This window comes from Oncorhynchus masou, chromosome 5 (genome assembly GCF_036934945.1).
Source record: "Oncorhynchus masou masou isolate Uvic2021 chromosome 5, UVic_Omas_1.1, whole genome shotgun sequence".
Taxonomy (NCBI): domain Eukaryota; kingdom Metazoa; phylum Chordata; class Actinopteri; order Salmoniformes; family Salmonidae; genus Oncorhynchus; species Oncorhynchus masou.
The window spans coordinates 34,957,434-34,970,251 of NC_088216.1; positions in this window are offsets into that span (position 1 = coordinate 34,957,434).

Genomic DNA, 12,818 nt, shown 5'->3' on the forward strand with positions numbered 1-12,818 from the left:
CTCTTTTGACAATGAAACACCTCTTAATTGTTTGTTACCACATCTTGGATCATTATTTATTATAAATATCCATTCCTCCAACTAAGCATTTATGGTTAAGTCTCAGATCCCCATTAGGTGAATAAGGCCATTTGGGATCGCATTGATCACAGCACCAAATTATAATCAAGTAACTCATTATTCAAGATATTGGTTTGATAAAGGGAAAATGGGGGCGCAATTTCATTTTTGGATGAAAAACGTTCCCGTTTTAAACAAGATATTTTGTCACAAAAAGATGCTCGACTATGCATATAATTGATAGCTTTGGAAAGAAAACACTGAATTTTCCAGAACTGCAAAGATATTGTCTGTGGGTGCCCTAGAACAGGAGCTACAGGCAAAACCAAGATGAAACGGCAACCAGGAAATGAGCAGGATTTTTGAGGCTCTGTTTTCCATTGTCTCCTTATATGGCTGTGAATGCGACAGGAATAAACCTGCCATATCTATCGTTTCCCCAAGGTGTCTGCAGCATTGTGACGTATTTGTAGGCATATCATTGGAAGATTGACCATAAGAGACTACATTTTCCAGGTGTCCACCCGGTGTCTTCCATCGAAATTGGTGCGTCATTTTCAGCTGGAATGTAACACATACAGTTGCAGTCGGAAGTTTACATACACCTTAGCCAAATCAATTTTAAATTCCGTTCAGAATTCCTGACATTTAATCCAAGTAAAAATTTCCTGTTTTAGGTCAGTTAGGAGCACCACTTTACTTTAAGAATGTGAAATGTCAGAATAATACTAGAGAATGAAATAAAATCAGCTTTTATTTATTTAATCACATTCCCAGTGGGTCAGAAGTTTACATACACTCAATTTGGTAGCATTGCCTGTAAATCTTTTAACTTGGGTCAAACGTTTTGGCAAGCCTTCCACAAGCTTCCCACAATAAGTTGTGTGAATTTTGGCCAATTCCTCTTGACAGAGCTGGTGTAACTGAGTCAGGTGTGTAGGCCTCCTTGCTCGCACACGCTTTTTCAGTTCTGCTCACACATTTTCTATAGGATTGAGGTCAGGGCTTTGTGATGGCCACTCCAATACCTTGACTTTGTTGTCCTTAAGCCATTTTGCCACAACTATGGAAGTATGCTTGTGGTCATTGTCCATTTGGAAGACCCATTTGCAACCAAGCTTTAACTTGCGTACTATTGTTTGTACAGATGAACGTGGTACCTTCAGGCATTTGGAAATTGCTCCTAAGGATGATCCAGACTTGTGGAGGTCTTTTTCTGAGGTCTTGGCTGATTTCTTTTGATTTTCCAATGTCAAGCAAAGAGGCACTGAGTTTGAAGGTAGGCCTTGATATACATCCACAGGTGCACTCCCAATTGACTCAAATTATGTCAATTAGCCTATCAGAAGCTTCCAAAGCCATTACATCATTTTCTGGAATTTTCCAAGCTATTTAAAGGCCCAGTCAACTTAGTGTATGTAAAACTTTTGACCCACTGGAATTGTGATACAGTGAATTATAAGTGAAATAATCTGTCTGTAAACAATTGTTGGAAAAATTACTTGTGTTATGCACATAGATATCCTCACCGAATTGCCAAAACTATAATTTGTTAACAAGTAAATTGTGGAGTTGTTGAAAAACGAGTTTTGATGACTCCAACCTAAGTGTAAGTAAACTCCTGACTTCAACTGCACTACATAAACTAACCATTTTGTAACTTGCTCACAGTCATGAAATCCAATGGTCAATGCTGTTGAAATACTTAAAGTCAGGAATCTGCTACAGCCCCACTGCTTGTGTTGTGTGCTCGGTTATTAGTATTACTGTCCGACCCAGCACTATGGTGAAACAAAAACAATAAAATTGCTGGGGCGAACAGTAATACTAAAAACCGTGTGCACAACACAAGCAGGGTAGCGGATTCCTGCTTCAAGAGCACATAATTTCTGTCAATAATAATACTTTGTCAAATACAAAAGGAACAAAATTATTCAGGTCTGCCAATACAAAATATACTTGTAGGCCTACACTAACATAAGTCAGGAAGGGGCTGAAGAGAAAAAGAAGTTGGAGAACAATGAAGACATTGACATTTACATTACATTACATTTAAGTCATTTAGCAGACGCTCTTATCCAGAGCGACTTACAAATTGGTGAATTCACCTTCTGACATCCAGTGGAACAGCCACTTTACAATAGTGCATCTAAATCATTTAAGGGGGGGGTGAGAAGGATTACTTTATCCTATCCTAGGTATTCCTTGAAGAGGTGGGGTTTCAGGTGTCTCTGGAAGGTGGTGATTGACTCCGCTGTCCTGGCATCGTGAGGGAGTTTGTTCCACCATTGGGGGGCCAGAGCAGCGAACAGTTTTGACTAGGCTGAGCGGGAACTGTACTTCCTCAGTGGTAGGGAGGCGAGCAGGCCAGAGGTGGATGAACGCAGTGCCCTTGTTTGGGTGTAGGGCCTGATCAGAGCCTGGAGGTACTGCGGTGCCGTTCCCCTCACAGCTCCGTAGGCAAGCACCATGGTCTTGTAGCGGATGCGAGCTTCAACTGGAAGCCAGTGGAGAGAGCGGAGGAGCGGGGTGACGTGAGAGAACTTGGGAAGGTTGAACACAGACGGGCTGCGGCGTTCTGGATGAGTTGTAGGGGTTTAATGGCACAGGCAGGGAGCCCAGCCAACAGCGAGTTGCAGTAATCCAGACGGGAGATGACAAGTGCCTGGATTAGGACCTGCGCCGCTTCCTGTGTGAGGCAGGGTCGTACTCTGCGGATGTTGTAGAGCATGAACCTACAGGAACGGGCCACCGCCTTGATGTTAGTTGAGAACGACAGGGTGTTGTCCAGGATCACGCCAAGGTTCTTAGCGCTCTGGGAGGAGGACACAATGGAGTTGTCAACCGTGATGGCGAGATCATGGAACGGGCAGTCCTTCCCCGGGAGGAAGAGCAGCTCCGTCTTGCCGAGGTTCAGCTTGAGGTGGTGATCCGTCATCCACACTGATATGTCTGCCAGACATGCAGAGATGCGATTCGCCACCTGGTCATCAGAAGGGGGAAAGGAGAAGATTAATTGTGTGTCGTCTGCATAGCAATGATAGGAGAGACCATGTGAGGTTATGACAGAGCCAAGTGACTTGGTGTATAGCGAGAATAGGAGAGGGCCTAGAACAGAGCCCTGGGGGACGCCAGTGGTGAGAGCGCGTGGCGAGGAGACAGATTCTCGCCACGCCACCTGGTAGGAGCGACCTGTCAGGTAGGACGCAATCCAAGCGTGGGCCGCGCCGGAGATGCCCAACTCGGAGAGGGTGGAGAGGAGGATCTGATGGTTCACAGTATCGAAGGCAGCCGATAGGTCTAGAAGGATGAGAGCAGAGGAGAGAGAGTTAGCTTTAGCAGTGCGGAGCGCCTCCGTGATACAGAGAAGAGCAGTCTCAGTTGAATGACTAGTCTTGAAACCTGACTGATTAGGATCAAGAAGGTCATTCTGAGAGAGATAGCGGGAGAGCTGGCCAAGGACGGCACGTTCAAGAGTTTTGGAGAGAAAAGAAAGAAGGGATACTGGTCTGTAGTTGTTGAGGGATCGAGTGTAGGTTTTTTCAGAAGGGGTGCAACTCTCGCTCTCTTGAAGACGGAAGGGACGTAGCCAGCGGTCAGGGATGAGTTGATGAGCGAGGTGAGGTTAGGGAGAAGGTCTCCGGAAATGGTCTGGAGAAGAGAGGAGGGGATAGGGTCAAGCGGGCAGGTTGTTGGGCGGCCAGCCGTCACAAGAAGCGAGATTTCATCTGGAGAGAGAGGGGAGAAAGAGGTCAGAGCACAGGGTAGGACAGTGTGAGCAGAACCAGCGGTGTCGTTTGACTTAGCAAACGAGGATCGGATGTCGTCGACCTTCTTTTCAAAATGGTTGACGAAGTCATCTGCAGAGAGGGAGGAGGGGGGAGGGGGAGGAGGATTCAGGAGGGAGGAGAAGGTGGCAAAGAGCTTCCTAGGGTTAGAGGCAGATGCTTGGAATTTAGAGTGGTAGAAAGTGGCTTTAGCAGCAGAGACAGAGGAGGAAAATGTAGAGAGGAGGGAGTGAAAGGATGCCAGGTCCGCAGGGAGGCGAGTTTTCCTCCATTTCCGCTCGGCTGCCCGGAGCCCTGTTCTGTGAGCTCGCAATGAGTCGTCGAGCCACGGAGCGGGAGGGGAGGACCGAGCCGGATAGGGGACATAGAGAGTCAAAGGATGCAGAAAGGGAAGAGAGGAGGGTTGAGGAGGCAGAATCAGGAGATAGGTTGGAGAAGGTTTGAGCAGAGGGAAGAGATGATAGGATGGAAGAGGAGAGAGTAGCGGGGGAGAGAGAGCGAAGGTTGGGACGGCGCGATACCATCCGAGTAGGGGCAGTGTGGGAAGTGTTGGATGAGAGCGAGAGGGAAAAGGATACAAGGTGGTGGTCGGAGACTTGGAGGGGAGTTGCAATGAGGTTAGTGGAAGAACAGCATCTAGTAAAGATGAGGTCGAGCGTATTGCCTGCCTTGTGAGTAGGGGGGAAGGTGAGAGGGTGAGGTCAAAAGAGGAGAGGAGTGGAAAGAAGGAGGCAGAGAGGAATGAGTCAAAGGTAGACGTGGGGAGGTTAAAGTCGCCCAGGACTGTGAGAGGTGAGCCGTCCTCAGGAAAGGAGCTTATCAAGGCATCAAGCTCATTGATGAACTCTCCGAGGGAACCTGGAGGGCGATAAATGATAAAGATGTTAAGCTTGAAAGGGCTGGTAACTGTGACAGCATGGAATTCAAAGGAGGCGATAGACAGATGGGTAAGGGGAGAAAGAGAGAATGACCACTTGGGAGAGATGAGGATCCCGGTGCCACCACCCCGCTGACCAGAAGCTCTCGGGGTGTGCGAGAACACGTGGGCGGATGAAGAGAGAGCAGTAGGAGTAGCAGTGTTATCTGTGGTGATCCATGTTTCCGTCAGTGCCAAGAAGTCGAGGGACTGGAGGGAGGCATAGGCTGAGATGAACTCTGCCTTGTTGGCCGCAGATCGGCAGTTCCAGAGGCTACCGGAGACCTGGAACTCCACGTGGGTCGTGCGCGCTGGGACCACCAGATTAGGGTGGCCGCGGCCACGCGGTGTGGAGCGTTTGTATGGTCTGTGCAGAGAGGAGAGAACAGGGATAGATAGACACATAGTTGACAGGCTACAGAAGAGGCTACGCTAATGCAAAGGAGATTGGAATGACAAGTGGACTACACGTCTCGAATGTTCAGAAAGTTAAGCTTACGTAGCAAGAATCTTACTAAAATGATTGAAATGATACAGTACTGCTGGAGTAGGCTAGCTGGCAGTGGCTGCGTTGTTGACTTTGTAGGCTAGCTGGCAGTGGCTGCGTTGTTGACACTACACTAATCAAGTCGTTCCGTCGAGTGTAATAGTTTCTACAGTGCTGCTATTCGGGGGCTAGCTGGCTAGCTAGCGGTGTTGATTACGTTACGTTACGTTAAAAGAACGACAATAGCTGGCTAGCTAACCTAGAAAATCGCTCTAGACTACACAATTGTCTTAGATACAAAGACGGCTATGTAGCTAGCTAGCTACGATCAAACAAATCAAACCGTTGTACTGTAATGAAGTGAAATGAAAATGTGATACTACCTGTGGAGCGAAGCGGAATGTTGACCGGGTTGTTGAAGTTCTATTCAGTAGACGTTGGCTAGCTGTTGGCTAGCTAGCTAGCAGTATCTCCTACGTTAAGGACGACAAATAGCTGGCTAGCTAACCTCGGTAAATTAAGATAATCACTCTAAGTCTACACACTCTAAACTACACAATTATCTTGGATACGAAGACAACTATGTAGCTAGCTAACACTACACTAATCGAGTCGTTCAGTTGAGTGTAATAGTTTCTACAGTGCTGGTGGACGTTAGCTAGCTGCTGGGCAGATAGCAGTGTAGACTACGTTAGGACGACGAAATACGATAATTACGCAATTATCTTTGATACAAAGACGGCTATGTAGCTAGCTAAGAAGAAATTGCTAAGATTAGACAAATCAAACCATTGTACTATAATGAAATGTAATGAAAATGTAATGAAAAGTTATACTACCTGCGGACCGAAGTGTAGATGCGACCGCTCGCTCCAACCCGGAACCGGAAGTTTTTTTAATGTTGCAAAATAAAAGGATAATATATTATATTCCATTAGCTCTGGGATGGGAAACCTTGATGAGGATGTGGGCACAAAAAATAAATAAAAAAATAAATAGGAACTCATGAGGACCGCAATGGCTCGCAGGTCTGCATACCCACATCCATACCGACACACGCCGTACGCCTTTTGGGGGCACCCCGGCTGGTAATTCTGCCATGATTAATACAAGTTTAGATAGCTGGCCGCAAGACTAACTTACAATCTAAAAAAATGTTAGCTGACATAGTCACTCAGTTAGCCTATCAGTGGACCAAATTCATAAACTGCACCTTGTGTATTCTAATATTCTTACTCTCAACATTAAGTTGAGACTCCGACGGAGTTCCTCCCAAAAAACAAGTGTCTTTGGAAATTGATCCATGGACCTAGAAAGGTCCGGTTTCCTTGACACAGATTAAGCCTAGCCCTGAACTACAAGGCAAATTCAATGGAGATTCTCCTAAGCCTAGCCCTGAACTACAAGGCAAATTCAATGGAGATTCTCCATTGAGTTTGTTTTGTAGTCCAGGACTGGGCTTAATCTGTGTCTGGTAAAACTCTGTATGAGAATGTTCTACTCGTAATTTCTCACCTCATCTCTCTCAGGTTTGACCTGCTGAATGCACTTGTCCGCTGTATAGTCCACTTCTGCGCTAAATAGGCCAATTCCAAATTGTCAGGCAATTTGGAGAAACAGACTAGGTAAGACACCAAAATAATACCATTCAGCTGCAAAATGTTCTTCTTGACCCTGCTCTTTTTCAATTAGGAATAATAAAAAGGAAAGTTTACATCTTTAAAATACCATGACCATCAATGTGAGCTTCCCGAGTTGTGTTTCTGTTACTCACCTGACTGAGGAGTGGGCCAGGTCCTCATCTGTTCCAATTGCTCTCAAGACACATGAAGGCTTCAATGAAGCAGAGGTGCAGGCACTGCATGGCATCACCAATGTATGAACAGTATTTAATGTATGGATCCAAGTTAAAAGCCCTAAAATCTAATAGGTCTTAATCTAAAATAATATACATCTTTTTTTTTTAAGAATCTAATAGCTCTTAATTTGCCTCTGACCTGCCAAATGAAAGAGCAACATCATTCAGGGCCATCAACAGACTCTCTCCCTCCACATAGGCAAAAGACAAATTAATACATCCGGTGTCAGACCGAAAACATTCAATAGCGGATCAACAAACATTTAAGGAATTATTCCATAAAGTGACTACAGAGTACAATCCACCAACTATTAAGTGCTACACTCAATCCGTTGGCATATGCAACATACTATTGCTCTAATGTGATTAACTCATACACCACTTAGACCATACATAACAGCTCAAAAGGAATAAAGGGACTCATTTCATGAACAGATTACCAGCCAATTACATAGATGGTTCTTGTGGAAAATATAGTAATTCTACTTCCACACACACATACCCAGGTGAAGCACAGAGCAGGGGATGTTTGCTCTGGATCACCATTCATCACAACATCAGGGATCTCTGACATTATCTTCTGCACAAGGCGGTTTGCCAAAATGGACACAAGGCTGTGATCATACTGGAAAGGAGAGGGGATCAATATGTAACAAAAACACACATTATATATATAAAAAATTTGTTTTAAATCAATAACTGAATTTTTTCTTTCACTGAAAAGAATATACCACCACTACACATTCAGTAAAACACTTCCAATTTACCCATCGACAACCTGCAGCAAATAAGATGGGTCGTTCCACTTCAAAAAGTTTAAGCAGTCACTAACTCTACCTACATGTTCATATTACCTCAATTACCTTGACTAACCGGTGACCCTGTAACGGTACCCTCTGTATATAGCCTCGCTATTGTTTAATTATTTGTAACTTTTATTTTCTATTTTACTTAAGAAAAAAATAAAAGCGTTAAAGCATTGTTGGTAAAGGGCTTGGAAGTAAGTTATGCATTTCACTGTAAGGTAAGCAATACCTGTTGTATTCGGTGCGTGAAAAATAAAATTTGAAAGATTGACACCCACCATCTCAGATTGTACTGAAAATTTGTGAGAAACAGATAGGATTAGTATCCCTGCAACATTATTTTGTTGAAATATAATTTAATCTGAGATATTAAGCTAATTGACTGCACCCAAATTGGCCATTTTAACTCATAGGAAATCAAATCTAGTACCTAATATATGATTTGGACAAAGCTTTTTTCTAACAATGAGTTAGACATGAGGAATCCAAAGAGAAGGTCAAAAGCCACCCATGGAACCCCCACATCCAGGCCCCCGCACAAAAGTAGGGGCCTGGATCAGGCCCAGGCAGTACAGTGCCTTGCGAAAGTATTCTGCCCCCTCGACCTTTTGCCACATTTCAGGCTTCAAACATAAAGATATAAAACTGTATTTTTTTGTGAAGAATCAACAAGTGGGACACAATCATGAAGTGGAACGCCATTTATTGGATATTTCAAACTTTTTTAACAAATCAAAAACTGAAAAATTGGGCGTGCAAAATTATTCAGCCCCCTTAAGTTAATACTTTGTAGCGCCACCTTTTGCTGCGATTACAGCTGTAAGTCGCTTGGGGTATGTCTCTATCAGTTTTGCACATCGAGAGACTGAAATTTTTTCCCATTCCTCCTTGCAAAACAGCTCGAGCTCAGTGAGGTTGGATGGAGAGCATTTGTGAACAGCAGTTTTCAGTTCTTTCCACAGATTCTCGATTGGATTCAGGTCTGGACTTTGACTTGGCCATTCTAACACCTGGATATGTTTATTTTTGAACCATTCCATTGTAGATTTTGCTTTATGTTTTGGATCATTGTCTTGTTGGAAGACAAATCTCCGTCCCAGTCTCAGGTCTTTTGCATACTCCATCAGGTTTTCTTCAAGAATGGTCCTGTATTTGGCTCCATTCATCTTCCCATCAATTTTAACAATCTTCCCTGTCCCTGCTGAAGAAAAGCAAGCCCAAACCATGATGATGCCACCACCATGTTTGACAGTGGGGATGGTGTGGTCAGGGTGATGAGCTGTGTTGCTTTTACGCCAAACATATGCATTGTTGCCAAAAAGTTCAATTTTGGTTGACAATTTTGGTTTTCATCTTCCGCATGTTTGGTGTGTCTCCCAGGTGGCTTGTGGCAAACTTTAAACAACACTTTTCATGGATATCTTTAAGAAATGGCTTTCTTCTTGCCACTCTTCCATAAAGGCCAGATTTGTGCAATATACGACTGATTGTTGTCCTATGGACAGAGTCTCCTACCTCAGCTGTAGATCTCTGCAGTTCATCCAGTGTGATCATGGGCCTCTTGGCTGCATCTCTGATCAGTCTTCTCCTTGTATGAGCTGAAAGTTAAGAGGGCTGGTCAGGTCTTGGTAGATTTGCAGTGGTCTGATACTCCTTCCATTTCAATATTATTGCTTGCACAGTGCTCCTTGGGAAGTTTAAAGCTTGGGAAATCTTTTTGTATCCAAATCCGGCTTTAAACTTCTTCACAACAGTATCTCGGACCTGCCTGGTGTGTTCCTTGTTCTTCATGATGCTCTCTGCGCTTTTAACGGACCTCTGAGACTATCACAGTGCAGGTGCATTTATACGGAGACTTGATTACACACAGGTGGATTGTATTTATCATCATTAGTCATTTAGGTCAACATTGGATCATTCAGAGATCCTCACTGAACTTCTGGAGAGAGTTTGCTGCACTGAAAGTAAAGGGGCTGAATAATTTTGCACGCCCAATTTTTCAGTTTTTGATTTGTTAAAAAAGTTAGCAATATCCAATAAATGTCGTTCCACTTCATGATTGTGTCCCACTTGTTGTTGATTCTTAACAAAAAAATACAGTTTTATATCTTTATGTTTGAAGCCTGAAATGTGGCAAAAGGTCGCAAAGTTCAAGGGGGCCAAATACTTTCGCAAGGCACTGTATCTGGTGTGAACACCATTTGCCTCATGCAGCGCGATATCTCCTTCGCAGAGTTGATCAGGCTGTTGATTGTAGTCAGTGGAATGTTGTCCCACTATTCAATGGCTGTGCGAAGTTGCTGGATATTGGTGAGAACTGGAACGCTCTGAATTGACGTACAACAGTGTATCCCAAACATGCTCAATGGGTGACATGTCTGGTGAGTATTCAGGCCATGGAAGAACTGGGACATTTTCAGCTTCCAGGAATTGTTTACAGATCCTTGTGACATGTACATTATCATGTTGAATCATGCGATGGCTGCGGATGAATGGCATGACAATGGGCCGCAGGATCTCATCATAGTATTTCTGTGCATTCAAATTGCAATCGATAAAATGCAAGTGTGTTCGTTGTCTGTAGCTTATAACAGCAAACTAAACTACTCGCCCACACAACACCATACACGCTGTCTGCCATCTGCCTCCGTGAAGAGCACACTTCTCCAGCGTGCAAATGGATAGCAAAGGTGAACATTTGCCCTCTTTAGTCGGTTACGATGTCAAACTGAAGTTAGGTCAAGACCCTGGTGATGACGAGCATGCAGATTCCCGAGACGGTTTCTGACAGTTCGTGCAGAAATTCTTTGGTTGTGCAGACCGAGTTTCATCAGCTGTCCGGGTGGCTGGCCTCAGACAATCCCGCAGGTGAAGAAGCCGGATGTGGAGGTCCTAGGCTGGCGTGATCTGCGTTGTGTATTTGACATACTGCCAAATTCTCAAAAACAACATTGGATGCGGGTTACGGTAGAGAAATGAACATTAAATTCTCTGGCAACAGCTCAGGTGGATATTCCTGAAGTCAGAATGCCAATTACACGCTCCCTCAAAACCTGAGACAGCTTTGGCTTTGTGTTGTGTGACAAAACTGCACATTTTGTAGTGGCCCTTTTTTGTCCCCAGCACAAAGTGCATCTATGTAATGATCATGCTGTTTAATAGGCTTTTTGATATGCCACACCTGTCAGGTGGAACGATTATCGTAGCAAAGGAGAAATGCTCACTAACAGGGATATAAACAAATTTGTGAACATTTTAGAGAAATAAGATTTTCGTGTATCTTTTATTTCAGCTCATGAAACATGGGACCAACACTTTACATGTTGCGTTTATATTTTTGTTCAGTATATTTAGGTTTAAAGGTTACCTGTCTTCGACAGCCTGCCTCACAGCAATCTCATTGTTCACCGTCATCAGACAACTTGTGTCTGGATGAATTGTTTCCTCCAGTAGCTATAAAAAATGTCAACGTTAAGATCAGCATGTGGGGGTATTTAGGACATGCAAACATATTGAAGAAATAGGCTAAGTTACTTGAACAATTGAGCTTATTCTTGGTACAAGCAGTAGTGGATTTATACAATGAGGCTCTATAAAACATTGCACATCAAACAAATGTTTATATTACACAACCATTAGTGGCCATTAGTTTTCACAGGAAGATGGGTTATGTCAAAGCCCTCTGCCTCCAAGACTTGACAGGAGTCCAAGCACACTTATGCCCCGTCTGAGTGGTGATAACGTGCTTCTTCTTAGCCTTGTAAAACCAACCACACCCTAGAAGGAAAGCAGACACTGAAACAAAAACAGACACTGTTCCTTTTCCTCAAGTCACGGTATCTTCATTTACAAATGAATTAAACAGAACAGTTGCTCGACCTTAACTCCTTATGTATTAATCTTTTCATCAGAAGGCAGTTATTGGCATATATTATTCACTCTCCCAAATCCTGCCAGAGGCCAACCTTGCTCTTAATCTGACTAAAGCAGTACAAGAGTGACTGACATATTGGATTCAGTGGCACCACTTGTGAAAACGATTTCATGAGGATCTGTAGCAAATCAGGTGTGCCACTTGCTGTAAGGATCCATCAAATGAAGATATGTTAGCCTCTGTCATCATTTGATGATATGATGCAAAAGCTGGTCGATGAATTGTCATTCAAATAACTTTCTAGCTTTTTCCATTGCACTTTCCCAGCCATATGCATGTGTTCTGGAGTGAGGGTTACTGTAATAATTCACTCTTGTTTCCTAGAGTCAAATAAAATCTATTGAGTTTAAGGTTCTGTGGTGGTTGCAATACTCAAAGATCACATTTATTTAATCAAATTAATAACACCCAATGATTTACAGATTTCATGGCGCCAGTTCTATAATTATCGTAGGAGAGGCTGGTGGATAGAATACCATTGGTGTTGCTTGAAAATCCATGTAGAAGTCGCATCTCATCTTTCTCCTGTTCCATACATTATGTAAAAACACCATAATATTGACATTAGTTATTAGGGTCCAGCAAGCATTCAGAGCAGAAAAGTTGGGGAACAGGTGCTAACGTTAGCAGATCATGCACCATTAGCCATTCCAGGGTATGTACGGGCGTAACAGACTCTTTAACAGTACCTAACTAGCTATCTAATAACTCATATCAGCCAGCTGGAACAGGTCTGACTAGGTGATATTTGAATAACTATGGAACTGGCTAAGCTTGCTGCGTCATCGAATGACCATCATTCGCTCGCTACAAGATAAGTAGCTAGTGTGTGTGTATAACGTCGCAGCTACCTCTTGATAGTACTTTGAGCGTAGTTCATTCGGTGGCTTGGGAACCCTCGCAAGGATTTCAGAAACTTCGTCGTAACAGCCTTGCTCATCATCTTCACGTAACGGTTATATAACCTAG